The sequence below is a fragment of the Tursiops truncatus genome, chromosome 1 (assembly GCF_011762595.2).
Source record: "Tursiops truncatus isolate mTurTru1 chromosome 1, mTurTru1.mat.Y, whole genome shotgun sequence".
Classification (NCBI taxonomy): Eukaryota; Metazoa; Chordata; class Mammalia; order Artiodactyla; family Delphinidae; genus Tursiops; species Tursiops truncatus.
The window spans coordinates 5058560-5086476 of NC_047034.1; the positions used below are offsets into that span (position 1 = coordinate 5058560).

The 27917-nt window shown below is 38.7% G+C and overlaps 1 protein-coding gene across 1 annotated transcript in view; it reads right to left on the reverse strand.

Moving 5' to 3' along the window:
* The window catches only part of CRB1 (crumbs cell polarity complex component 1), a 267592-nt gene that overhangs the window by 85647 nt on the left and 154028 nt on the right, over positions 1-27917 (reverse strand). The gene's annotated exons all lie outside the window — the stretch shown is intronic.

Here is a 27917-nt window from a genome sequence, read left to right on the forward strand (position 1 = left end):
TCCTCTGAAGGGAATCAGAAGTCACAAGAAATTTGTGAGACTCTGTGTGGCTGTAGACCCTTTGCCCCTCTATCGAAGTGGGGTGAAATTAGCCCGTGGGAGCAACAGTTACTACAGCAGGTGGACAGGTCAACAAGGCAAGCGACTTTATAAGCCTTCTTTCCTGAGGATGCCGCCCTAAAAACAAATCTGTCTTCCCTCCAACAACCTCTAGGGGAGTTTCAGAACATTAGCTGTTTGATGAATACCACTACCGAGAGAAATTGGCGAGTTTCGAATGAGCCATAACAGGAATTGTGTTTCTGGTCTCTAGGTGAATTCTCTTGCTTGTTCTAATTGCAATTGGCATGCAATCGCTCCTGCTGTCTGTTAGGAAACTGGCTCTGCCTTCAACTCTTGCCCAGGGAAACAGTTTCTTTGGAAAGTATTGAGACAAGTTCTAGGAATTAAAAAAAATGTTTTTGCTCCAAAATATATGAACCTGCAATGGATAAGTAACTATGCTTGCATGACCTTATTGTTAAGTCCTATCACAGCATATTCTTAAAGGCCTCAGACTAGAAAAATGATAATTTTAATAGGAAGTGTCTCTATTTAAAAAGACATTTGATCACCAAGAATCAAGGAGAAACTCTGGGGTTGTAATTTTTATGAGAAAGGAAGGGAATTTAAATATTTTAATTAGGCTATGTTTTTTTCTTTTTTCCGCTTTATTGAGATATAAATGATCTACAAGCTTGTATAAGTTTAAGGTGTACAACATGATAATCTGATATACATATATTGAATATATTGAGGAACGGGCGCCACAAGAAGGTTAATCAACGCCTCCAGCACCTCACATACTCTTGTGTATGTTTGTGTGTGGTGAAAACTTTTAAGATCTACTCTCTGAGCAACTTTACATTATATAAAATGGTACTGAGGACTCTAGTCACTGTGCTGTACATTAGATCCCCAGAACTTATTTATCTTATAGCTGCAAGTTTGTACCCTTTGACCACCTTCCCCCAATCCAGGACAAGTAAAGGTTGCCTAAAAATTATAAGAGTAAGAATAATACTATTAATAATAATGGTGTATTTATAATAGTATATATTATATTAGAATTAATATTAATGAATGTATCTATATTGATGTCAATATATTAATATATTCTATTAACATTAATGTTATATATAGAATATGTATTGTTAGAGTATAATATATTCTAATATATTATTATTATTATTACTATTATAAATAACCTGTTGAAACCAGTACCCTGAAGAGTTGGAAAAAGACTCAAGAAAGAAGAGAAACCTGAAAACTTACTTCCTATTTCATAATTTTACATCTTACATTATATAGCATGCTTTTCGGGTAGAATATCAAAGAGAATTACAGAGAGCATTTTCTAAAAATGCCTCATTTATCTATTTACATTAAAAAAAGACATTGTTTTGGAAAAAGCAAATCCTCCATTGCTTTTTAATTTAAATTACAATTTGGGAATCAGTAAAACAATTTTAACAAATGACAATGCACAATTGTACAACTAATTTAACAAATTAACAACAGCAGTTTGTCTCAGAGGCTAGAATTTGTGATATGGGAAAAAAAAAAGTTTGCAATAGCAAAATTTCCAAGGAAGATTCCCGTTTTAGAAACAAGTTGCGTGAATTAATGAGCTTAGCTGGCTAGCTGACTAAATCACATCCCTTCCTCCCTGGAAACTCCTCAGATAGAAAATCCTTCAAAGGTTTCTGCTGATCCTCTGAAGTGCAGAGCAAGTCCCGTTTTTATTACACGTCTCTCCACCTTTAATGAAGGAGATTAGTTTTTACTTGTACTTTTTTCTATCCAAAATCTTTACTGGAGAGAAAAGATAACTGACTGAGAACAGGTGGTACCCAAATCTCTCTCTAAGGCAGTGACTACGGCATGCGGGCAAAGGAGCAATGTAAATAGCAAAGGGGGTCATTCACGTCCTCATTATCCGTAAATGCTGAACAATTAAGTGTGAAATGCTTTGGGGAAAAATTTAGGTAAAACTGCCTTTATGCTCTGCAAGCGTCACAGTGAAAGGTATTTCTGTGCTCATGTGCCCATTTTATTGTCACTGTTGAGGGCTTCACAGGGAGCTATGGAGGCCTGGGGGACTCATGAATGTTAACTGACTTCAAGGAGAGCCTACACCTACAGAATGTGGAAAATATATTTAAGATGCAATTCCATCTCAAGACAATATGCTCTGAAGTTAGAATTAAGGCAAGGGTCGTAAACTGAGATGCCCACACACACCAGGTGACCATCTGAAGAGGCAGGGCTGTTTCCAGGACCAGCTACTGGTGCCAGGTTGTCAAGGAGGGACATGGGCCCAGGCCTCTGGATTTCTCTTTTCAGGGCACAGCATGGCCCACCTGGGAGTGCTCGGAGCCCAGTGGTCTGGGTCCAGGTCCCCGCTGTGCCCTGTGCTATCTGTGTGACCCTGGAAGATTAGTTACTGAATCTCTCTATGCCTTAATTTCCTCATTTGTGAAATTCGAATGATGACAATGACAGTACTTCAGAGGAGTTTTGAGAAGAGAAAAAAATGAACTCTGAGTTTCATGGCAACCGAGACAAAAAGAGAAATGCCTTGACTTTTCTGAGGTCACACTGTCCCACAGAGAGAAGCAGCATATCACATCGTTGAAAGAAATTTCTTTCAATTTTGAACTCTAAAATTTCTTAGAAGGGTCTTTGTATAAGGGACATTTGACAAAGACATTCAACATTTAACAAAGAGTAACTAACTTAAGTAGCAGTTCTATGGAAAAAGTAAAGCATTTCTATATGCGTCAGATCCTTAATTCGGCCCTCAGGACCAACCCTAGGCACCTAGTCATGTAAAGGTATTTGCAAGAAGCAGGTAAGTGGAGAGGGTAGCAGTTTCAGATGCATCTTAGAAAATCTCAAGGAAAGAATTGTGAGTATGATCCCGATTTTAGCTTTCCCAAATATCAACAGTTTTAATTGGGGTTCATATTGAAACTCCATAGTGATACAGTTATCTTATGGGTTGACTGAAAGAAGATCCGTTTACTGCACAAACCAAAGAGGTGTGTGGGGTGGAGGGAGGGGTTTGCAAGTGAGAGGGGAGAAGAACATAGGGGTGGGGGCCAAGAACTCTCAAAATGTAACTTTGGGCCCATTCAAGTCCTTGAATGACTCTAGAACAGAGCTCCAGAATTCTGCACCAAAAATAGTGGGCAAATAACCTTAGCCTAGGAGATTTTTCAGGGAAGTCATCAGTTTTCTATTTCTGCTATAGAAGAATTTAAATCTAACTCCTGTAGAAAGAAATGCATCCTGGGAGGTCAGGGAAGTTTAAAAAAGCAGCAAAACGTACCCTGAAATGAGTTCTTATGTATATACCTTTATTTTCTTCCTCCTTCCCTAGAATGTAAATCGCACAAAGGCAGAGATTAATGTCTGTTTCATATTTTCAGGACATGCAACAGTGGCTGGCACAGAGTCTGCTCTTACTATTTGTTGAGTGCATGATCATAACTGTTATTGTACATCCAGATACATACATGTGTGATTTTTTATTCAATGATAATTTTGGTTTGGGCATATTTTTTAATTTTGCAGCTTCGGCTGGATGCAATTGATAAGCAGGTTCACTTGACACTTAAAACAGGCTGCTTTATAACACAGATGGTCCTTTGGAAAATATCTTACCATCTTAGAAGGACCACTGTAGCATCTTCTCTGAGATTTGCTTTCTTATGCCAATAAATAAGTAAATTATTAAATGAATTAACAAATTTGAAATGTCTATATATCATTAAAAGAGGTGAGACATTTTCACTGAATTCATTCATTCATCATTCCTTTATCACATACTTTACCAGTTATCAAGTCTGCATCAGGCATGGTGCCAGGTATTAGAAAGGAAATGGTGAGCCTCACTATCACTGCCCTCAAGGAGGACACATGATGATAGAAAATACTTATATTGGGCTTTCTCTGCACCAGGAACTGTTCTAGGCATCTTGCACATATTAACTCATTTATTCCTTACAAGCACTGTGTAAATGAGGGTAATATTTTATCTATATTTTGTAAGTGAGGAGCTAGACAGACACATAGACTAATTTGCCTTTACACCAAGGAAGTCTGGCCCCATGGTCCATGCTCCCAATCACCATCAGTTTCTCTTCACTTGGCTTAATAAAGGAATGCCTAGCACAGTGCTAGGCACACCATATGTATTTGAAAATTGCATATTTAGCCAAATTCTTACAGCCTAAAGGAGGAGAGGCCATTTGGAAAGCATCAAACCCATCTGTGGGGAAGAGTTTACTCCGTAAAGCCCATAAATTATTCAGCTCCCTCACATTAAAGAGTGCAGAACACTTTTAAGGAGCTCAGCTATCTCACTGGTTGGTATGTACTTGACTTTGCCAATCAGCATGTAAATTTCCAAAATTTTTCATGTGAGTTAAGTGGTCGTGTTAAGTTTTCATATTAATTTGAGGCAGGAATAATGTTCGTTATTGCTATTGCAATGAGTTATGCTGTCATCTGACAAACTGAAGGCTATAGGCATAACCTCTTGTGTCTTTAATCATTTTCTATAGATTCGTGGTTTGACCAAATCAATTATATACATTACAGCCAGAGAATTTATTACAAAGGACAAAAATTAATTATGTTTATCGAGGAAGCCCTTTTAGTTACACGTATACAAATTAAATTGATGTCCTAATTCTCCATGGAGAAAACCTTTCAGAGATATCACTGTAAGGCCCTAGAGAAAATAATTACTTATTCTGTGCATCTGAAAGAATATAAGTGTTTATTTTCTCAGCATGCTTGCTATGATCTAAATTTGTTGGTGAAATATGTAGTAAATGGGGATTAGGCAGACAATCTGAGTGAGCCAATTATAGTCATAATCTATTCTCATCTTATCTCTCTATTATAATATATTCTTTAAAATCACTGCAAAATTCTCCTATTACTCCAATGTTCACTGCCTGAACAAGCTACAATATTAAAATGGGGGAGGGATGAGAGTAAACCAGAATGAGGGACCCATTTAACAGAAGTTGCCTGAAGGTGCTGGTGAGGTATTGCTTAAATGAAGAGTCATAAAGCTGATAGTAATTAATGATTTGTCAGGATCTAAGAGGAATAATTCAAAAGGGAATGGTTGTCAGATGAGATACTAGGGTCATGAAAAGAAACATATCCTTCACTGGAAACAGCGAGGCGCTGAGGAATCTCTTCCTTTTTCTACTGCTTTGAGAGGCATGATTTGCGTGCTAAAAATTCTTACCAACGAGGACAGTTCAACGAGGAGAGATGCGCCAGACACACACGGTGCTGGCTCCTGGGCCCTCTCAGTCCTGCTGGGCTGCTTTGTGTAACTTGGCGTGGTGATGTGTTCAGACTGGATGGATCAAAGCGCCCAAGAGCCAACTGTGAGAATTCAAAGGCAAAAAAGGCTTCAGATGATCTGGAAGTTATCTTGGTGCAAAGCTTCCCGGTGTTTTAATTTCTTGTAGCATTTTACCTTTGGAGCTTTGCAGAATTTAACTGTGGTTGAAGTTAAGTGCTCAGCTGGGTGCTTGCGTCTATCATTTTTCCTAATGAATGCACTACGAGAAATTGGATTATCTTACTTGAATTTCCTTACCTATTTGTCTAAGCTGTTCAAATCTTTTCACTGGAACAAATTCTCTGAGCTTCTGCCCGCTTCTGTGGGGGGAATGAGAGATACAGGGATTCCCTTAACTGCTAGATAAATCTAGCTACTTAAGTGAAAGACCACAGCTGGATGGCTGCTCCAAGCAATAGTAGGAAAGTGGGTTAAGAGAAGAAATATAGGGCCTTATTAAAATTTCAAGGGCGATTGAGACAGGCAAGATATAATGAATGGTATTGGAGTTTGGCCAGGTCAATGGTGTTAAAGCTCACTCAAAGAAATAGATAAATTTGAGGCCCTGGCCTTTGTTTAACCTCCCATACAAGAAATGATTCTCCTTTGTCAAAACTTTTGATGATATTCCAGAATATTTGTTTAATAGGTGACACAGAAGGAATGCTGCCTTCAATTTAATCACCTTAGGCTCTGCAGAACCCAGGTGTTAAGTAGAAAATTAGACAGCTTTTATCTTTATTTGCCTCTTTCTTCCTACTTATTAAATCATTGAAACAAAGTAACATATTAAAACATTTAAATCACAAAATGAAATGGTCACATATGGAAGAATATTAAAGAGACAAAGTTCCCCATCATGAAAAGGTGCACAAAAAATGAAATCTTAACTCTATTGTTGAATATTGGGTGCAGAGTTACAAAAAAAGTTTTATAGTCATTACCTAGGCAGCATCTTTGCGTTAAAATAAAATTATGTTAGTTTCAATAAGAAGAGGCATAAAAATTTCACTATTTGCCAAAACTGACCCAAAGAATGAGGGTAGGTATAAATTTTCCATCTTATGAAACTTATTCTAACCTCCTACCAAGATGTCACTGATAGTATTCTAAATTTATAATAAAATATTTTATAAATATGGAAAACAAAAAACCCATCCTACTATTCTTAATGTGCTTCCTGAAATTGAAAAGTCATTTTAAAGGGTCTTCTAAATATCATCTTCAATGATAATTAGAAAATAGAATTTCATTGTGCACATTTATAATTGCCTTGTGCTACCACAAGGACATTGATCTTTAGTTTGCTTTTTACATACATTTTTAGAGTTGGAAAGAATCAAAGAAGTCATCCAGTTCAACCAACCACTCAATCCAGGATCTCATCTTTCCTACCCATGAGCAATTCCAATCCCACAGAACCCTGTTTCTTCATGAGGATGCTTGTACCATTTGTAAGACAGCTTTAATTGTCTAAAAGTCATTCCTTTGAACTGAGTTTTGCTTTTGTAACTACCTATGCTGATTCTAGTTGTCTCCTTCAAAAGAGAGTAGCATATGTTTAATCATTATCTTGATCTGGATTCTTGATACATGAGTGTGCTCCCTTTACAACAAATTTATGAAGCTATAAATGTATGACGTGTGCACTTTTCTGCACATATGTTATACCTCGATAAAATGTTTACAAGAAACAAAAACAAAAAAAGGAAGAGGAATCACCATATCTGGATTAGTGAGGTTTTTCAGGAGAAAGTAAACTACAATTTCAGGAGGGAGGCTTCTAAAGAAAACCCATTAAGCAGACTGTACTATATACATATGGCTTTAGCAGCAGAGTATCTGTGATACTTATGAAATGTTTCATAAAGACCTTCCTTGTCAGAGTCAGACCATGATGAGAGGAGTTGAAAATGAGCCTGAAATAGCTTCATTACATAGCTTCATCTCAGAGGCATTAAAAGTGAGTCTATTTCCTCTTCCGTCAAGAAGGGTTGACAGAGTTTTGGATTAGGGAATCTATCGTATAAAATTTTAATGTATTTATTAAGAACCATTAAAATAGAAAAAGAGAGATGTGAGCAAAGCAAGAGAGAGAGAGATTGAGAATGAAAAAAGATGGGAGTAAACCAGGCTAATCTATATCTATAGAACAGCTATGAACACTCTTGAGAAAGAAGAACAGAGCTGGAGGTATTACACTCCCTGATTTCAAACTATACTACAAAGCTACAGTCATCAAAATGAGTGGTATTGGCACAAAAACAGACACATAAATGGATGGAACAGAATACAGATCCCAGAATACACTTAAATGCACACATTTATGTTCAATTAGTCTATGACAAAGGAGGTAAGAATATACAATGGAAGACAGCCTCTTCCATAAATGGTATTGGGAAAACTGAGCAGCTACATGTAAAAGAATCAAACTGGACCACTTTCGCATACCATATACAAGAATAAACTAAAAATGGATTAAAAACTTAAATGTAAGACCTGAAACCATACAATTCCTAGAAGAAAACATTGGCAGTAAGCTCTCTGACATCAGCCTTAGCAATATTTTTTTGGATATGTCTCCTAAAGCAAAGGAAACAGAAACAAAAATACACAAGTGAGACTACGTCAAACTAAAAAGCTTTTCACAGCAAAGAAACCATCAACAAAATGAAAAGGCAACGGCTGAATGGGAGAATATATTTGCAAATAATATATATGATAAGGGGTTAATATCCAAAATATACAAAGAACTCACACAACTCAACACCAAAAAAAAAAAAAAAAAAAAAAATGGGCAGAGGACCTGAATAGACATTTTTCTAAAGAGACGCAGATGGCCAACAGGCACACAAAAGATGCTCAACATCACTAATCATCAGGGAAATACAAATCGAAACCAAAATGAGACACCACCTCACACCTGTCAGAATGGCTATTATTAAAAAGACAACAAATAACAGTGTTGGTGAGGATATGGAGAAAAGGGAGCCCTGCTGCGCTGTTGGTGGGAATGGAAATTGGTGCAGCCACTGTGGAAAACAGTGTGGAGGTTCCTCAAAAAATTAAACATAGGACCACCATACGATCTAGCAATTCCAGTTCTGGGTATTTAGTGCCCACCCCCACAAAAGAAAAGAAAAGAAAACCCACCAAAAACACTAATTCGAACAGATACAGGCACCCATATATTCATAGCAACACTATTTACAACAGCCAAGAAATGGAAGCAACCTCAGTGTCCATTGACAGAGGGATGGATAAAGAAGATTTGTAATATGCAAAGAAATATTACTCAGCCATGAAAAAATAAAATCCTGCCATTTGTGACAACATGGATGAATCCAGAGGATATTATGCTAAATGAAATAAGACAGAGAAAGACCAATACTGCATGATCACACTTATATGTGGAATCTAAAAAACAAAGCAAACAAACAAAACAAAATGAAAACAGACTCATAGATATAGAGAACAAAAGGGTGACTCCCAGAAGGGAGGGGATGGTGAGGGGTGGCTGGGCAAAATAGGTTGAGGGGATTAAGAGGTACACACCTCCAGTTATGTAATAAATAAGTCACAGGAATGTAAATGCAGCAAAAGGAATATGGTCAATAATATTGTAATTACTTTGTATGGGGCTAGATGGTTACTAGACTTACCCTGGTGATCATCTCATAATACATGTAAATGTCAAATCATTATGCAGTACCCCTGAAACTAACATAATATTGTACATCAACTATATTTCAATAAAAGTGGTGGTATAATTTAAAACAACAGGTATGTAACTACCTGGAAAAATTCAAATAATAAACACATATTGATCTAAACTGTGAATCCAATTTAAATAAAAATCAACTTCTTTGTGGAGAGCTAGCAATCTTGCTTGGATGGGTTTAAAAAGTTTTAAACAATGGCTAACATCTGCATGATTGTATGATACTTGGGAAGTATTGAAAGTTTTACGTATCAAACAGGGCCTACCCATACATAGCTTTATCCTATCTCCTTTCTCCCCTACCCCAAACACACTTTGGGAGATAAACCAGGAAAGTCAAACTGGAAAAAACAACCACAAAACATTGTTGTATGTAAGAAGCCAACTCAGCAAGGACAGCACTACTAAAACATCTCACTGGTAAAGCTACTTTTGTCACAAACCAATGAACTAAAAATACTTAAAGATAACGCCAAAGGGTAACAGCAGGCACAGAGCTGGGGCAACCTTGCCTTAAGTGGCAAAGTGCTTCATTGTACAAGTGATTGTAATCACATTCCCAATAATAACTCCTACAGATTTGACATTATCCGTTAAAAAGAAATCATGAAATCATAAAAAAGGACTCAACCAAATTTTAAAGGATTTCAGGGTTTTTTTAAAATAGATCTTTACTGGAGTATAATGGCCTCACAATACGGTGTTAGTTTCTATTGCACAACAAAGAGAATCAGCCATATGTATGCACATGTCCCCATATCCCCTCCCTCTTGAGCCTCCCTCCCATCCTCCCTATCCCACCCCTCTAGGTCATCGCAGAGCACCAAACCGAACTCCCTATGCTATGCTGCTGCTTCCCACCAGCCAACTATTTTACATTCCGTAGTGTGTATATGTTGATGCTACTCTCTCTTCACCCCAGCTTCGCCCTCCCACCCCATGTCCATTCTCTATGTCTACCTCTTTATTCCTGTCCTGCAACTAGGTTCATCAGTACCATTTTTTTTTAGGTTCAATATATATATGTGTTAGCATATGGTATTTGTTTTTCTCTTTCTGACTTACTTTACTCTGTATGATAGACTCTAGGTCCACCCACCTCACTACAAATAACTCAATTTCCTTTCTTTTTATGGCTGAGTAATATTCCATTGCATATATGTGCCACACCATCTTTATCCACTCATCTGTCGATGGACATTTAGGTTGGTTCTGCGTCCTGGCTGTTGTAAATACTACTGCTGTGAATACTATGGTGCATGTCTCTTTTTGAGTTATGGTTTTCTCATGGTATATGCCCAGTAGTGGGACTGCTGCATCATATGGTAGTCCTAGTTTTAGTGTTTTAAGGAATCTTCATACTGTTTTCCATAGTGGTTGTATCAACTTACATTCCCACCAACAGTGTAAGAGGTTTCCCTTTTCACCACACCCTTTCCAGCACTTATTGTTTCCAGCTTCTTTGACAATGGTCATTCTGACTGGCATGAGGTGATATCTCATTGTAGTTTTGGTTTGCATTTCTCTAATAATTAGTGATGTTGAGCATCTTTTCATTTACCTCTTGGCCATCTGTATGTCTTCCTTGGTGAAATGTCTATTTAGGTCTTCTGCCCATTTTTTAACTGGATTGTTTGGTTTTTTGACATTGAGCTCCATGAGCTGTTTGTATATTTTGGAGATTAATCCTTCATCTGTTGTTTCATTTGCAAATATTTTCTCCCATTCTGAGGGTTGTCTTTTCATCTTGTTTATGTTACTCTAGGAGGTAGGTCAAAAAAGACCTTGCTGTGGTTTATGTCAAAGAGTGTTTTTCCTATGTTTTCCTTAAGTTTTATAGTGCCTGGTCTTACATTTAAGTCTTTAATCTACTTGGAGTTTATTTTTGTGTATGGTATTAAAGAGTGTTCTAATTTCATTCTTTTACATGAAGCTGTCCAGTTTTCCCAGCACCACTTATTGAAGAGGCTGTCTATTCTCCATTGTATGTTCTTGCTTCCTTTGTCATAAATTAGTTGCCCATATGTGCGTGGGTTTCTCTCTGGGCTTTCTATCCTGTACCATTGATCTACATTTCTGTTTTTGTGCCAGTACCACACTGTCTTGACTACTGTAGCTTTGTGGTAGAGTTTGAAGTCGGGGAGCCTGATTCCTGCAACTCCATTTTTCTTTCTCAAGATGGCTTTGGCTATTCGTGGTTTTTTTGTGTTTCCATGTGAATTGTGAGATTTTTTGTTCTAATCCTGTGAAGAATGCCATTGGTAGTTTGATAGGGATTTCATTGAATCTGTAGATTGCTTTGGGTAGTATAGCCATTTTCACAATATTGATTCTTCCAATCCAAGAACATGGTATATTTCTCCATCTGTTTATGTCATCTTTGATTTCTTTCAACAGTGTTTTATAGTATTCAGAGTACAAGTTTTTTGCCTCCTTAGGCAGGTTTATTTCTAGGTATTTTATTCTTTTTGTTGTAGTGTTAAATGGGAGTGTTTCTTTAATTTCTCTTTCTGATTTTTCATTACTGGTGTATAGGAATGCCAGATTTCTGTGCATTTATTTTGTATCCTGCAACCTTACCAAATTCATTGATTAGTTCTAGTAGTTTTCTGGTGGCATCTTTAGGATTTTCTATGTATAGTGTCATGTCATCGGCAAATAGTTGACAGTTTTACTTCTTCTTTTCCAATTTGTATTCCTTTTATTTCTTTTTCTTCTTTGATTGCTGTGGCCAGGACTTCCAAAACTATGTTGAATAACAGTGGCGAGAGTGGACATCCTTGTCTTGTTCCTGATCTTAGTGGAAATGCCTTCAGTTTTCACCATTGAGTATGACGCTTGCTGTGGGTTTGTCATATATGGCCTTTATTATATTGAGGTAGGTGCCCTCTATGCCCATTTTATCATAAATGGGTGTTGAATTTTGTCAAAAGCTTTTCCTGCATCTATTGAGATGATCATATGGTTTTTATTCCTTAATTTGTTAATGTAGTGTATCACATTGATTGATTTGAGTGTACTGAAGAATCCTTGCATCCCTGGGATAAATCCCACTTGATCATGGTGTATGATCCTTTTAATGTGCTGTTGGATTCTGTTTGCTAGTATTTTGTTCAGGATTTTTGCATCTATGTTCATCAGTGATATTGGTCTGTAATTTTCTTTTTTTGTGATATCTTCTTCTGGTTTTGGTATCAGGGTGATGGTGGCTTCTTAGAATAAATTTGGGAGTGTTTCTCCCTCTGCAATTTTTTGGAAGAATTTGAGAAGGATTGGTGTTAGCGCTTCTCTAAATGTTTGATAGAATTCGCCTGTGAAGCCATCTGGTCCTGGACTTTTGTTTGTTGGAAGACTTTTAATTACAGTTTCAATTTCATTACTTGTGATAGGTCTGTTTATATTTTCTAATTCTTCCCAGTTCAGCATTGGAAAATTGTACCTTTCCAAGGATTTGTCCATTTCTTCATGGTTGTCCATTTTATTGGCATATAGGTTTGTAGCAGTCTCTTATAATCCTTTGTATTTCTGCAGTGTCAGCTGTGATTTCTCCTTTTTCATTTCTGATTTTATTGATTTGCGTCCTCTCCCTTTTTTTCTTGATGAGCCTAGCTGAGGGTTTATCAATTTTGTTTATCTTCTCAAAGAACCAGATTTCAGTTTTATTGATCTTTGATATTGTTTTCTTCGTTTCTATTTCATTTATTTCTGCTCTGATCTTTATGATTTCTTTCCTTCTACTGACTTTCAGTTTTCTTTGTTCTTCTTTCTCTAGTTGTTTTAAGTGTACGGTTAGATTGTTCATTTGAGATTTTTCTTGTTTCTTGAGGTGAGATTGAACTGCAATAAACTTCCCTCTTAGAACTGCTTTTGCTGTGTCCCATAGGTTTTGGGTTGTCGTGTTTTCATTTGTTTCTCTGTATTTTTTAATTTCTTCTTTGATTTCTTCAGTGATCTCTTGGTTATTCAGTAGCACACTGTTTAGCCTCCATGTATTTGTGTTTTTTACAGTTTTTTTTCCTGTAATTGATTTCCAATCCCATAGCATTGTGTTCAGAAAAGATGCTTGATACGATTTCAATTTTCTTAAATTTTCCAAGGCTTGATTTGTGACTCAAGGTGTGATCTATCCTGGCGAATGTTCCATGTGCACTTGAGAAGAAAGTGTATTCTGCCACTTTCAGGTGGAATGTTCTATAAATATCAATTAGATCTATCTGGTCTATTGTGTCATTTAAAGCTTGTGTTTCCTCATTTATTTTCTGTTTAGATGATTTTTCCATTGGTGTAAGTGAGGTGTTAAAGTCCCCTACTATTATTATTGTGTTACTTTCAATTTCTCCTTTCATGGTTGTTAGCATTTGCCTTATGTATTGAGGTGTTCCTATGTTGGGTACATAAACATTTATAATTGTTAGATCTTCTTGGATTGATCCTTTGATCATTATGTAGTATCCCTCCTTATCTCTTATAACAGTCTTTATTTTGAAGTCTATTTTATCTGATACGAGTAGTGCTACTCCAGCTTTCTTTTGATTTCCATTTGCATGGGATATCTTTTTCCATCCCCTCATTTTCAGTCTGTATGTGTCCCTAGGTCTGAAGTGGGTCTCTTGTAGAGAGCATGTATACGGGTCTTGTTTTTGTATCCATTCAGCCAGTCTGTGTCTTTTGGTTGGGGCATTTAATCCATTTACATTCAAAGTTATTATTGATATGTATGTTCCTATTACCATTTTCAAAATTGTTTTGGGTTTGTTTTTGTGGGTGTTTTTCTTGTCTTGTGTTTCCCGCTTAGAGAAGTTTCTTTAGCATTTGTTGTAAAGCTGGTTTGGGGGTGCTGAATTCTCTTAGCTTTTGCTTGTCTGAAAAGCTTTTAACTTCTCCATCGAATCTGAGTGAGATCCTTGCTTGGTAGAGTAGTTTTGGTTGTAGGTTTTTCTCTTTCATCACTTTAAGTATATCCTGCCACTCCCTTCTGGCCTGCAGAGCTTCCACTGAAAAATCAGCTGATAATCTTATGGGGATTCCTTTGTATGTTATTTTTTGTTTTTCCCTTGCTGCTTTTCATATTTTTTCTTTGAATTTAATTTTTGTTAGTTTTATTAATATGTGTCTTGGTGTGTTTTTCCTAGAGTTTATCCTGTATGGGACTCTCTGTTCTTCCTGGACTTGGGTGACTATTTCCTTTCCCATGTTAGGGAAGTTTTCCACTATAATCTCTTCAAATATTTTCTCAGACTGTTTCTTTTTCTCTTCTTCTTCTGGGAACCTTTAATTCGAATGTTGGTGTGTTTAGTGTTGTCCCAGAGGTCTCTGAGATTGTCTTCAATTCTTTTCATTCTTTTATCTTTATTCTGCTCCTCGGCAGTTATTTCCACCATTTTGTCTTCCAGCTCACTTATTCGTTCTTCTGCCTCAGTTATTCTGTTATTGATTCCTTCTAGTTATTTTTCATTTCAGTTATTGTGTTGTTCATCTCTGTTTGTTTGTTCTTTAGTTCTTCTAGATCTTTGTTAAACATTTCTTGTATTTTCTCAATCTGTGCTTCCATTCTATTTCCAAGACTCTGGATCATCTTTACTATCATTACTGTGAATTCTTTTTCAGGTAGATTGCCTATTTCTTCTTCAATGATTTGGTCTTATAGGTTTTTACCTTGTTCCTTCTTCTGTGACATATTTTTTTGCCACCTCATGTTTTTTTTTTTTTATGAGTGGGATTGTGTTCCTGTTTTACTGGTTGTTTGGCCTGAGGCTTCCAACACTGGAGTTTGTAGGCTATTGGGTAGAGCTGGGTCTTGGTGCTGAGATGAGGAACTCTGTGAGACCTCACTCTAATGAATATTCCCTGGGGTCTGAGGTTCTCTGTTAGTCCAGTGGTTTGGACTCAGAGCTCCCACTGCAGGACCCTCTGCCCGACCCCGGGCTCATGAATCAAAATCCTGCAAGCCGCATGGGGTGGCAAAAAAAAAAAAGAGAGAGAGAACAATAACAAAGTAAAAAATAAAATTAGACTAGGAAACTAACAGATATGTTAGAAAGAATGTAAAAATAAAATATAGATGAATCAACAAGCAGAAGGTACATCAGTACCACAATAGTAAAAAAGAGGAGGAGGGAAAAGAGAAAAAAAAAGTGAGGTGGGAAAGGCCTTGGCTGTAGAGAGTGGGGCCTAAGCAAGGGTGAGGTTTGGGTGGTGGGCGGGGCCAATGCTCAGGACCCACAGGGCTGGAAAAGGCCCTGGGGGCTGTGGGGGGGTGGGGATTAGGCTCAAGGAACAGAAGGGGCCCAGGTGTGCCCCCCACCCCTGGTCTCAGAGGGCAGGGTACCTCACCTGGGAGCCCAGCAGGCTTCCTGGGCTCGAGTGGGCAGGGTAAACGCCCTCCTCTCCTCTCCTGCTCCTCCAGTCTGGGGCCTGGGAGGGCCCCTCCCATCTGCCTCTCCTGATCTCCCCAGCCTCCCTCCTATGCCCCCAGGACCAATGCGGCCGGGGGGAGTGGAGAGGAAGGGGGGGCCTTGGAGGGCAGGGGACTGTCCTGGGAGCTCAGCCGGATCCCTGGGCCTGAGTGGGTGGGGCAATCACCCTCCGCTCTTCTCCTGCTCCTCCTAGAGGGCCCCTCCCACCTGCTTCTCCTGATCTCCCTGGCCTCCCTCCTGTGCCTGCAAGGACCCAGGTAAATAAGTAGGTGGTAGAGACTCAGTCTGCCCCTGGCACTCAGCATCCCTGCAGATTCTTGATGGGTGTACCAAGAATGCAAGACCCTAACCATTCTTTACCTGGGCCAATACTTAGCATTGGTTTTTGCAGCAAGGAACTTTGAGGGATGAGGTTACATCTCCCTTTGGGATAAAAGTCAGACTGGCTTGCTGCTTGCTATAAAAGCAGTGGATTCCCCAAGTGATTGCTCCCCTGTGTGATGCACATTCACTGCATGCACCCCGTCCATTTGAGCCCATCTCACATCCGTGTAAGAGTTGCATGCTGGCAAAGTCTATGTGAACTCAATGCTCAAGCTGCCTGCTGTGCTGTGAGTAATAAAGTCCTTTGTCTCTAACCCAAGGTTTATGTCTTCTGCCAGAATCGATGAAACAACAGGCTAACTCACTGGCTATAAGGAAGATAAAATTAAATCTCAGACCCAACAGTTATGGCAACAAAGATGAGATGCTGACAGAGACACAGCTTTCTGGAAGAAGAATGTCAAGGGCCTTTCAGGATGGGTTCAGGGACAGAGCAGGACTCTCTGGCCTCTCCCCCAAGTGATGGGTGAGACAGGAAAGCAGGGGACCTGCACCATCCTACCTAAGATTGAGCAACAGGGGGTAGCGTTAAAATAAGCAGCCCCAAATGATGCCCTGGTGGTTGCCAGATCTCCCTGGGCAGGTGGAGGAAAGGATGCTGTCCTGGCAACAGGCAGCAAGCCCCACAGCTCCAGCTGAGTGGCAGCAGGTGTGTGCTGCTGAGTCAAGGAGAATTGGAAGCTGAAATAGATTCTGTCAACAATGAGGACCTTGCTATTCAGTACAGAACCTCAGATAGACCAAAATGTTATAGATTGGTTTGGATGAGTCACAAGCAGTCACATGAAACTGAAACTGAATGATGCAAAAACGTACTGTGTGGTGTGGACCTGCTGTCTCCCTGCATGACCCTTGGTACCTCCCTCCCCCTGTAACATGACTTCAGCTGCTTTAAGGACAAATATCCCTGTCCACACAGAATATTTGTGTGGAGTCACTGTCTCACCAAGAGGTGGAGCTGCTCTTGCCTGGTGAGCCTCCTTTGACAGGGCAGAGGGCAGGGCGTGCAAAGGGCAGAAACAAAGGGGCCTCCCAGCCCAGGGGCTCACCAGACATCAGGAGACCCTGGGGAGGGAGTAGCTCTGGCGCTTGGACTCCATTCCTGGAGTAAGGACCAAACTGGGTGAACAGCTTTCCGGCAACCCTCCACCCTCTTCCTCAAGGGCAAACCTCCCCCCACCTAGCACTCCTGCACTCCCAGCTGGGAGACTGTGTGGGTTTTTTGGTGGTTGTTGCTTTATCTCCTAAGTCACCATGGGTTACAGTCCTTAGTCTGTGTTCCTGAGATAAAAATGGCATCCAAATTCAATGCATGGAGTTTGGATGGGGCTGGTAGAGGAAAAGGATAAAGTGACCTTATGGGTGGGAACCCTGGGCTGAATCGATGCACAGCTGTGGCTTCCACATCCATACATATAATGGAAATAATGGGTTCTATGCCTGCACTTCCCCAATCCAGAAGTGTCAGAGGGGTTTCTCCCATTTAGGGTTTGCCACATGTATTGTCCCCTCCAGGCTGGTGCAATAGAAACAATGTAGAATCTGAGGAGGAGAAAGGAGTATCAGAGCTTTAGATGCTGGGGAATTGATAGAGGCTGTTTCTCTGTATAATATACCTGGTCTAATCCAATTACACCCCTCTGAAAACAGACACACACAAAGGCAGCTACTAATCTCTGTTGCAACTGACTGCACCTGATTCATGGCAACCTGCGACTCCCGGACATGACAGACCCGTTTTCGAATGGTCAACCTGGACTTCAGTGCAAATATGGAGAGGACCTTCAGGCCCTGTTGGTCAAACGTGAATGATATATTCAAGATCACGGCTGATTTGGTCTTGGCAGCATTTTGGTTTTACATGAAAATGTGGCAGCCATTCCTTTGGGGAAAAAAAAACTATTCCCCATTCAACTACCTTGAATATAACCACTTACTCAATGGGGCCCTCCATCCACAGAGATTAGGATCCTCTTATGCCTGGGCCTGATCAGACCAAGTTAAAGGCTGATGGTGTTCATGGGAAAGCATTGGTCATCCATGCCCCAACAACTCCAGAAAGCTGATTGAGATAAGGTCTGGTCAGCACAATGGCCTGAATGGAAAGCTCGTCCTCCTTGCCTTAGACAACAGTCCTATGGACCAGGCATTTTATGTTTTTACTAGTTCTTGGGCTACAGTTAATGATCTGCCACTTGGAAGACCACAGGCTGGCTGGTTAAAGATCCTCCTCTTCAGGGCCTTCAATTGTGGAAGCAAATTTCAAATGCCCATCGGACAGTCTGGTCCAGTCACACGGATCACCAGGGGAAGGGCCCATTGTCTGATGAGGCTAAATCAAGATGCCCATCAAGCCTGAACCACCCAGATCACTGCTATCACTGCCTGGATCCATTCTTGTACCAGACAAAACAATAGGTCAACCATCAGGGAAGACATGACTATGATCTAGAAGGACCACTGTGTGCCAGGCTCTGACTCCTGCCACAGTTGGTCCAATAGTCCAGCAGTGAAGGAGGTCACATTCCACAGAGAAGCATTTTCCTGTCTCCTCTTAGAAAATCGACTAGTGGATCTCTGACTCTCCCTGGGGACTGCCATTGGCACCTTGTCACTAGAGATACATTTTCAGGTTATGTTGTTGCTGTTCCATTCTGATCAGCTGACTCTAGTTTTCAGCTTTCCAGGCCTTCTGCAATCTGACAGTAGCATTTTTTTTTCTTATAAAGGCCCCCAACAATGGACGGATAGTCAAGATAAACAAAGGACATTCCACACGCCTTTATTCTCTGATAAGGCTGCTGGCACCACTAAGAGGTGGCACAGACTTTTAAAAAATTTCATTGAAGTATATTTGATTTTTTTTCCTTACTCAAAAGCCTTATGTCTTCTGCCAGCATCCATGAAGCAGTAACATACTAAGTTATGAACTTGTAAGTAGGATAAAATCAAATCTCAGATCCAATAGATTTAGTGGACGGAATATGAGGTGGTTCTTCTCTGAGTGAAATTAGAAACCTGATGATAACTGAGGGTAACAAAGAGGGAGGAGGTAATGGAAGTTTGAAGAAAGAGAAAGTATAAAAAGGTCATCTTGGGAAGTAGACCTCGAAAAGAAGTGTTCTCTAAGGGCTAGGAGTCTCCTGGAAATTTGTGGTCATAAATATCAAGTGATATTCATCAGTTAAGTGTGTGAGTTGTGAGTTTTTCTCCAGCCGCACTCAAATTATCTGTAGGTGTGCAGAAGATGAAGTGTGAGGTTTAATCTTATGTGTACTTTTACCAGGTAAGTACAATGGAGAGAGACAGGATCTGGGGAGCTGAGGTTATACGCAAGGAAATAGTTGCAGTACTAGACTGAAGTCTTAGCTGAGACAGAGGGTGAGGCAATGAATAAAAAATTGGTTGGAACAACTGACTAGGTGCAATGAAAAAGTGTTGGCATGTAAGTGAACTGGAGAAATGGAGGTTATGGTCAGAGAATAGAACGATGGAAAATGAGGTTTTTAGTGAGTTATTGGTGACAATAAGGTCTACACTGTGACCACAGAAGTGGGTAGAAGTTGCCGGGTGGCAGTCAGAGTCATTTGGAAATAACGAGGTCAAATGACTGGGAAATAAGGTTTGCAGGGATATTCCATATGGGTGTCTCCAAGAATGATAAGAAAGTAAGATACTAAAATCTTCAATGACTAAAGTGAAGGTGTCAGGGGGTGGGAGGAGGATTGTAATAAGGAGGAGCAGTAGGTGCCATCGTATATGAAGACATATGCTTCCAAATGAGTTGGGGATTTGAATGAAGAGGGAGGAGCAGTTGCTTAGAGGTAGAAATAAAGTGAAAAGGACATTGAGTTGACTTTGGGGACCAGTTGAACATGGGATTTGGGAGAAGAATAAAAAACAACTGCCATTTGAGAGGGCTGCAGAAGAATAGTACCCTGAGAATATAGCTAGATTGTAGCTAAAGCACGTAGGTGAAAGAAATGTTTGAAAAAGAGGTTGAGGAGAGTGACAATTGAGTTTATAATAAATTTTGAGATCTTTAGCATAGAGTGGGACGTTCAGAAAAGGATGGGAAATCAGGTGAAATTAGGCAATGGCCAGAGCATTTTGGCATCAGAGACTAGGGCCTGATGGGCCGGAATGAAGAGACCTGGGGTGCTGGGACATCTGTGAGTGATGGAGGTAAGCTGACTGGTAAGTCACGGTGAGACCATTCCTGACGGACTTCAGAGGAAGTTACAGTCAGCTCTGATTTCAGCCTTTTCAAGAATAGCTGCTTGAGTGCTGACTAGGAAGAGGTGAAGAGGACCACTGCGGAAGGAGGGGTGGTTTTTACCAAGAGCAGGTATAACAAAATCTTTCATGGGAAAAAGAGATGCAACCCTTTAGTCAGAGATTTGGTTGATCTAAGGTTTTGGATGCTTTCCTGAGGCCTGGGACCTGAGCTGCTCAGGGCTGGAGTAAAGCTCCAGACAAATGTGTACGTGGAGGTGGTCAGGGAGGCGGATGGGGCGGGGGGAGAAGGGTGTTTCTGAAGAGTCTTCCGTGTTAATGTCAGAAGACAATGTTCTGAATAAACAATCCCAGCAGCGGACTTTGGTAAATGCCATAATCTTTGATTTGGTCAGCTGGCGGTCACTAATGTTGCTCTTTCTAAAGATTAGCATGCTTAAAGAAACTCTGGGGGATCTTGAACAGCAAGAAGCAGAATGGGGTTTCCAGATGGCCATCCTCACAAGCAGCAAACACGCAGCTGGCCTGGTTATATGCAGGCTTGCCGTGTGGGCTCCTGTAAGCACAATTCCTAGTATCTTCAACCTCTTCTCTGAACATCTGTTTCAAGTCCTTGTTCTAACAATCCCTGGCTATTACTAGAGAATGGTACTTCCCTTACAGGTCTAAGAAATGGTGGAGGCCCACATCTCTCACACAAAAACAGAATCCAAGTTGCAAGGACAGCGCCTGTGGCATGACGATGTGGATTATTGAGAATTTAATTATGAATTTCCTGGTGAAGGATTTGCAGTGGTTTTATTCTTTAGCTTTAGAAAACTGTTTTCTCTTTCAAATACACGTTGGCCAGAATCCTTGATGTGGAGAACTGACATCTGTCTGCTGATTATCCATTTGAGAGCTTTGCCTTAGCTTGTTTGATGGTAAGTCAACAAAATAATGCTAACCTAATAAAGCAGCCACAGCCCGTGAAGCCGCTGTTCCCTGTCTCCGTCCTGATGGTCTCACAGACATGTCCATCTCTGGATCTGATCTGCATTTGATCTTCCAAATCTTGACTGTTAAATTTCCCTATTAGATATAATATCTTTTTTGATAGTAGGTAGTAAGCATAATGAACATGATTTTCAAAATCAATCTATGTATAAGGAGGTGACACACCTTTCTTAATTGTTGTAGCTAAGAGAGCAGAATCAAAAGTAGTACAAGCAGGAATGTGCTCATATGTACTAAAAAGAGTTTCGTTTATAGATGTTAATATTCATCGTAAAAGCAAAGGTAAATGAATTGGATTAATCTATTGAAAATATTAATATTAATAAATGCCCTATTAAGTAAATAAGGATGGAAGCAAAGTTGGCTCTTCTAGGGTTACAGTTTTATATGTGTATCTAATATCTGTTCAAGTTATTTAAGATCTACACTCTCAAACTTGAAATTGTAAGTAAGGAAAAAAGTGCATCTCTAAGAACAGCGAGCCAAAAACAACAAATGAACAAATTCTATGGAAGATTTCTCTGTAGGCAGGAGATGCTGACTGCCCCATATGCTTGCTTCATTGCTTCACGAATACAGGAAGCTTTCAATGTCACATGTTCGGCCCTATGTGCCTATTTTAGTTGGATTTAGGTAGAATGACAGGATTTAACTTTTAAGGAAAAGTGAACACTTCATTTTTAACAACATTGTGCTTGAGGCAGATGAACCTGAGAACGAGAGATCCCATGAACAGTCACTTTGCCAGGTGGCACTCATCAGGGTGTTTACTGTTGAGAACCCCTCTATTTCTGCCTAAGGTTTGAAGCCAGGACATCACAGGATCCCCTGCTGCACCGCTCAGTTCTTCCCATGCACAGAGCAGATGGGTGAAGCAGAATAAAATCTCCACCTCAGAGGCAACAAGGAAGCACTCCAGAGACCAGCAATGGTGTTGCTCTTTGCTGGAGTAAATGCTAATTGGAGTTGGTGAGTGAAAGTTAGAGCTGAAAATTGGACTTGGCTTACGAGCAGTTGGGAAACTTGTTAAAGGTATTATCACTATCACATTTTGATAAACAGAAACAAAATGTTCACATTAAAGACATGAGTCAATTGTTTCCAATTTAACTTGGTTAGAACACGATGCTTCAAGGGTAAGCACACAGGTCATGAGATCCTTTCTTAATTTTTAGAAGCAACATGATCATTTGTATTAAAAAACTACCAAGTCATTTGGATTCTCATAATTTCCACTAAATTCTATCTGGCAAAAATAGCAATAGGTCCTCTTTCCTGATTTCTCTGACTGTACCTTTTTATGGCTTCACTGTGACAGTTATCATACCCTCTTGTATTCTTGTGCATCTTTTTCCTCCCGCTCTTTCACTTTCCTTTGGGAAGAGACCATGTATTTTCATCATTATATCCCTAGAACTGAGTCCAGTACCCCAAAGTGAAAAGTTAAAACATGATAGAAAGAAGCAGCCAACATTCCTTCTAGTAGCGGTCAAGGATGGTCATACAAAATAAAGATAATTTACAGCTTTGGACTGGACTGCACAGTGTTTTTCAACTACAGGCCTTCTCCAATTATAGAATTATTTAGTTTGCCATTAAAATTATGTGAATATGTGGGTTTTAAGTAAATGCACAGACTTTAAATCAAGTGTTTATGCGCCATTCTCATTTCAAGCTGAGCATTGCAGCTATAGGCACAAACTGGCTATGGCAGTATGTAAGGATATTTTGCCAAAGAATATTTTTTAATGATTTTGAGATTATTAGAGAAGAGTAACCATTATTGCATCTAGGCTCATGAGTTTCCAAGTTTCAGTTCTGATCATTAAAATACCTAAATGGATCTTCAGACTTTTCTCAATCATCTTATCAAATAATACTTCTGGTTTCTGTGGGCTCAACTTGCCTTACCTGTTGAAAGTCCCAGAAGAAACCCTGGTAAAAGCTGGTCCCCCTTCAGAGGGGCTTGGTTTCTCTCATTAGGATTCTCTGCCCCCTTTTACCCATGTTTTCACTATTTCCCATTTTCCATGGCTTTAAGCTCTCTTTATTTCTCTCTCTCTCTGAGTACTGTCTTCAGGGACCCTCAGTTAATTTCTACTCTGGTATATTTCACTTTTACATTATAAAAAAGCTAAAAAATTGCATTCAATATCCAACCAAAACCATTTTTAATTTGGAACATAACTGTACATGTAGTAAAGAGCAACAAATACATCCTTAATTATAATTAAAAAAATGGAAATGTTTGTAGCTATATTTAACAACTCTAATGGTTTCTTTGAATGGAGCTCTGTCATTAAATGTATTATTCACAATTATATTTTTCATCATGATGGAAATTTATTTTAATATAACAAGTGATAGAACTGCACATATGTATAGCTTGCAAAAAAGTAAACTGTGTCATTTATATCCTCAGCAGAGATCAGTGAGAGCCCTGGTGGCACCAGATATACCAAGCAGACTAAACTAACACTGCCACAATTCTGAAATCTACCTGATTATTGGACCTATATAGCCCGCAAAAGTGGGCTATGACCTGTTTGCCCAAAATAAAAAGGTGACTGCCCGCTAAAATTTTAAAAATTCAAATAAGACTAACAGTTTCCTAGCATAATATCCAAAATGTCCTGGATACGACTGAAAAGTCACCCATCATACCAAGAATCAGGAAAACCACAACTTGAGTGAGAAAAGAAAATGAACTGATGTCATCAACTCAACCTGAGCGGGATCAGATTTTAGAATTATCTGACAAAGATTTAAAGTAACCATCATAAAATGATTTAATAAGCAATTACAAATTCTCTTGAGATAAAAAGGAAAGGTAGATAAAAGGAAAAATAGAAATGAAAGGAAAAATAGAAATTATCAGCAAGGAATTAGATGCTACAAAAAATGGAAATTATAAAACTGGAAAATAAAATAGGAGAAATAATCAGTTCTCTGGATGGGTACAATAGTAGAGAGGAGATGAAAGAGAAAGAGAATAAAATTAGTGAATTTGAAGACAGATCAATAGAATTTACCCGTTATAAACAAAGGAGAGAAAAACAAATGAACAGAACCTCAGGAATCTGTGGGAAAATAGCAAAAGACACAAAACTTATATTATCAGAGTTGCAGGAGAAGAAAAAGAGTAGGGCTGAAAGAGCATTCAAAGAAAAACTTGGCTAAAGAGATCCTAAATTTGGCAAAAGACATAAATCCACAGATTTGAAAAGCTGAGTGAATTCCAAATAGGAAAAACCCAAATAAATTGACACCAAGACACATCATAAATAAAATTCCGAAAACTAAAGACAGAGTTGAAGGTGTTATCACTACCACACTTTTTCTCTACAAGTAGCCAGAGAAAAGCTGCCAATTTCAATGATAGCAGATTTCTCATTTGAAACCATGGAGTGCAGAAGGAAGCGATGTAGAATTTTTCAAATGCTGAAAGAAAAGAATTGTCAACCATGAATTCTATATTCAACAAACTACACTTCAGGAACAAATGGGCAATAAAGACTTTCTCAGATAAAGGAAAACCAGAAGAATTGTCACTAGCACATCTATTCTTTTTTTTTTTTTAAGATTTTTTTTTTTGATGTAGACTATTTTTAAAGTCTTTATTGAATTTGTTACAATGTTGCTTCTGCTGTATATCTTGGTTTTTTGGCCCTGAGGCATGTGGGATCTTAGCTCCCAACCAGGGATTGAAACTGCACCCCCTGCATTGGAAGGTGAAGTCTTAACCATTGGATTGCCAGGGAAGTCCCAGCATACCTACTCTTAAAGAAAGGCTAAAGGAAGTTCTTTAAACAGAATGTAAACAGTAGAATAAGAATCTTGAGGCAAAAGGCAGAAAGGAAGAACAATGGAGAGGGCAGGTAAATATAATAGAACACTCTTCTCTGCATGAGTTTTCTAAATCATATGTAATGATTAAAATAGGAATTATAATACTATCTTATCCTCAAAACAATGATATTTTAAAGTGGGGAAGACAAAGGGACCTAAGTGGAAATAAAGTTTTCCTCCACTTCACCCAAAATTGTAACATGTTAATACCAATAGGCTATGATAAATTACATGTGTATATTGTAATACCCAGAACAACCACTATGAAAACTACACAATACAGCTGAAAATACTATAAATAAATCAAGATGAAATCCTAAAAAAATGATCAAGTAACCTACAGAAAGATAAGAAAAGAGAAACAAAGAAATCAAACAGAAAACATAATAAAATGGCAGAGTTCATCCCTAATAAATCAATAATTACTTCAAGGTAAATGGTCTAAATATATCAATTAAAAGGCAGAGATTGACAGCATAATTTTGAAAAAGCATGACCCAATAATATGCTTTTTAATATGCCATTTAGAAGCAACTCACTTCAAGTTCAATAAGTAAGTTGAAAGTATAAGGATGGAGAAAGGCATACCATGCAAATGTTAATTTTTTTAAAAGGCAGGAACATGATTATTTATGTAGAAAATATGAGAGAATTGACAAAAAATCTCCTGGAACTAATAAATGATTATAGCAAGGTTGCAGAGTACAAGGTTAGTATAATATACAAAAGTCAATTGCTTTTCTACATAACAGCAATGAACAAGTAGAATTTGAAATTAACAACACAACACCATTTACATTGGCACCCCCAAAATGAAATACTTAGGTATAAATCTAACAAAATATGTATAAGATTGATATGAGTAAAAGTACAAAGCCCTGGTGAAAGATATCAAAGAACTAAATAAATGGAGAGATATCCCACGTTCATGGATAGGAAGACTCAATATTGTCAAGGTGTCAGTTTTTCCCAATGAGATCTCAACCAAAATCCCAGCAAGTTGTTACATAGATATCAACAAACTGATCCTAAAGTTTATATGGAGAGGCAAAAGGCCCAGAATAGCCAACACAATATTGAAGGAGAACACAGTTGGAGGACTGACACTACCCAACTTCAAGACTTCAAGACAGTAATCAAGACAGTGTGGTACAGGCAAAAGAACAGACAAATAGATAAATAGAACAGAATAGAGAACCCAGAAACAGATTCATGTAAATATAGACAACTGATCATTGACAAAGGAGCAGAGGCAATTCAATGGAACAAAGACAGTCTTTTCAATAAACGGTGGTGGCCACAAGCAGAAAAATAAAACTAGAAACAGACCTTACTCCCTTCACAAAAATTAACACAAAAGGGGTCACAGACCTAAATACAAAAAGAAACACCTACAAAACACCTAGAAGATAACATGGGAGAAAACCTCTTGATAGGTAACCTTGGGTAAGTTGACTTTTTAGATACAGCACTGAAGGCATGATCCATGAAAGGAATAATTGATAAACATCACTAAAATTTAAAACTTCTGCTTTGCCAAAGAAAATGTCAAAAGAATGAGAAGACAAAGTGGATAACTCTTCATGAAGCCCATTTTCTTTTTATTTTAGGTACACCACAAAACTAGATTTCCCAGTCTCTGCTGCAGTTAAATGTGGTCCTAAAACTAAATTTGACCAATGGTATGTGAGTAGAAGACATAGTCACCACTTTTAGGGCCATAAAAAACTTTCTAGATGCCACACTCCATTGTCTTTCCTTCACCAGTTGCTTGTTGCAACAGAGCATGGTAAACTTGGAAACCACGTTTTGAAGATGGAAAAAAAAGAGAGGAACCTGTGACCCTGAATCACTATTTGAAGGACAATTGATTATGAGAACCCATTTTTGGAATTCACACGAGTGGAAAATAAGCAATTTCATTAAGCCATACTTGGGGCAGCCCAGGACTTCTTAACTCATATAGTCATTCTTGGCTGCTCTTCAGAAATTAAGGCCAACACACTTCCCTGGAACATTTCACTGCCTCTCCTGTTTGGATCTGCAGATTCTTTGGTCAACCATATTCTTTTATCTGATAAGGCAACGTTAGCAATGGCCTCTGACTTTGATAGAATCTCTTCTTTATAACCCTAAACCCAATAAAAAATTTTAGAACTCCCTTACCTTGTTCCAAGAGGGATTTAAAGTAGCTGACAAAAATACTTACACTATACCAGGATCAAACAATTCAGAAAAAATAAGAAAAAAAAAAGACAAATGTAAGAAACAGAAACAGGAAATTTAAGTAATCTCAGAGGTAGGGTAAATACAGAAATATATTCCAGAAAAACATATATGCTTGTAGAAACCACTTTTACCTATAAGATTTCTGGTATCTTACATTGTTGGGAAATGTGATGTACTACAAGATTTATTTCATGCTTTTTTTCATTTATCAAGATTTGTTTGCACACATTTACTAAGGGAAAAAGCATGCAAGCTAGAAGCTATTCAGGAAAAACAATACTTATACTGATGTTGACACTGGAGAGGCTTTTCCCCTGTGTGTTTTTCGTAGAGGGGACAGTGAATAAGGAAATCTTTTACAGCAACCTTACAGCAAACATTGCCATCAAATAAATAGATCCCCTCCCCCATTTTTCTTATTCCTTATTTTCTTTTCTCAGAAATCCCCGATAGCAGCTGAAATATTTTCCTCAGATATCACTGGATCTATTGAGAAAAGAATAAGATAGAAATCTAGGTTGTAATTAGTTTTCTCAGTGGTATCCATGCAATTGCAGGTAAGTTGCTACTCATTACCAAATACGGGACTGTCTCCAAACTTCTGAAAATTTTCAGAAATGGGAGCAGACACAAACACAACTGTTCATTGGAAAACAAACGTGCACATTTCCTC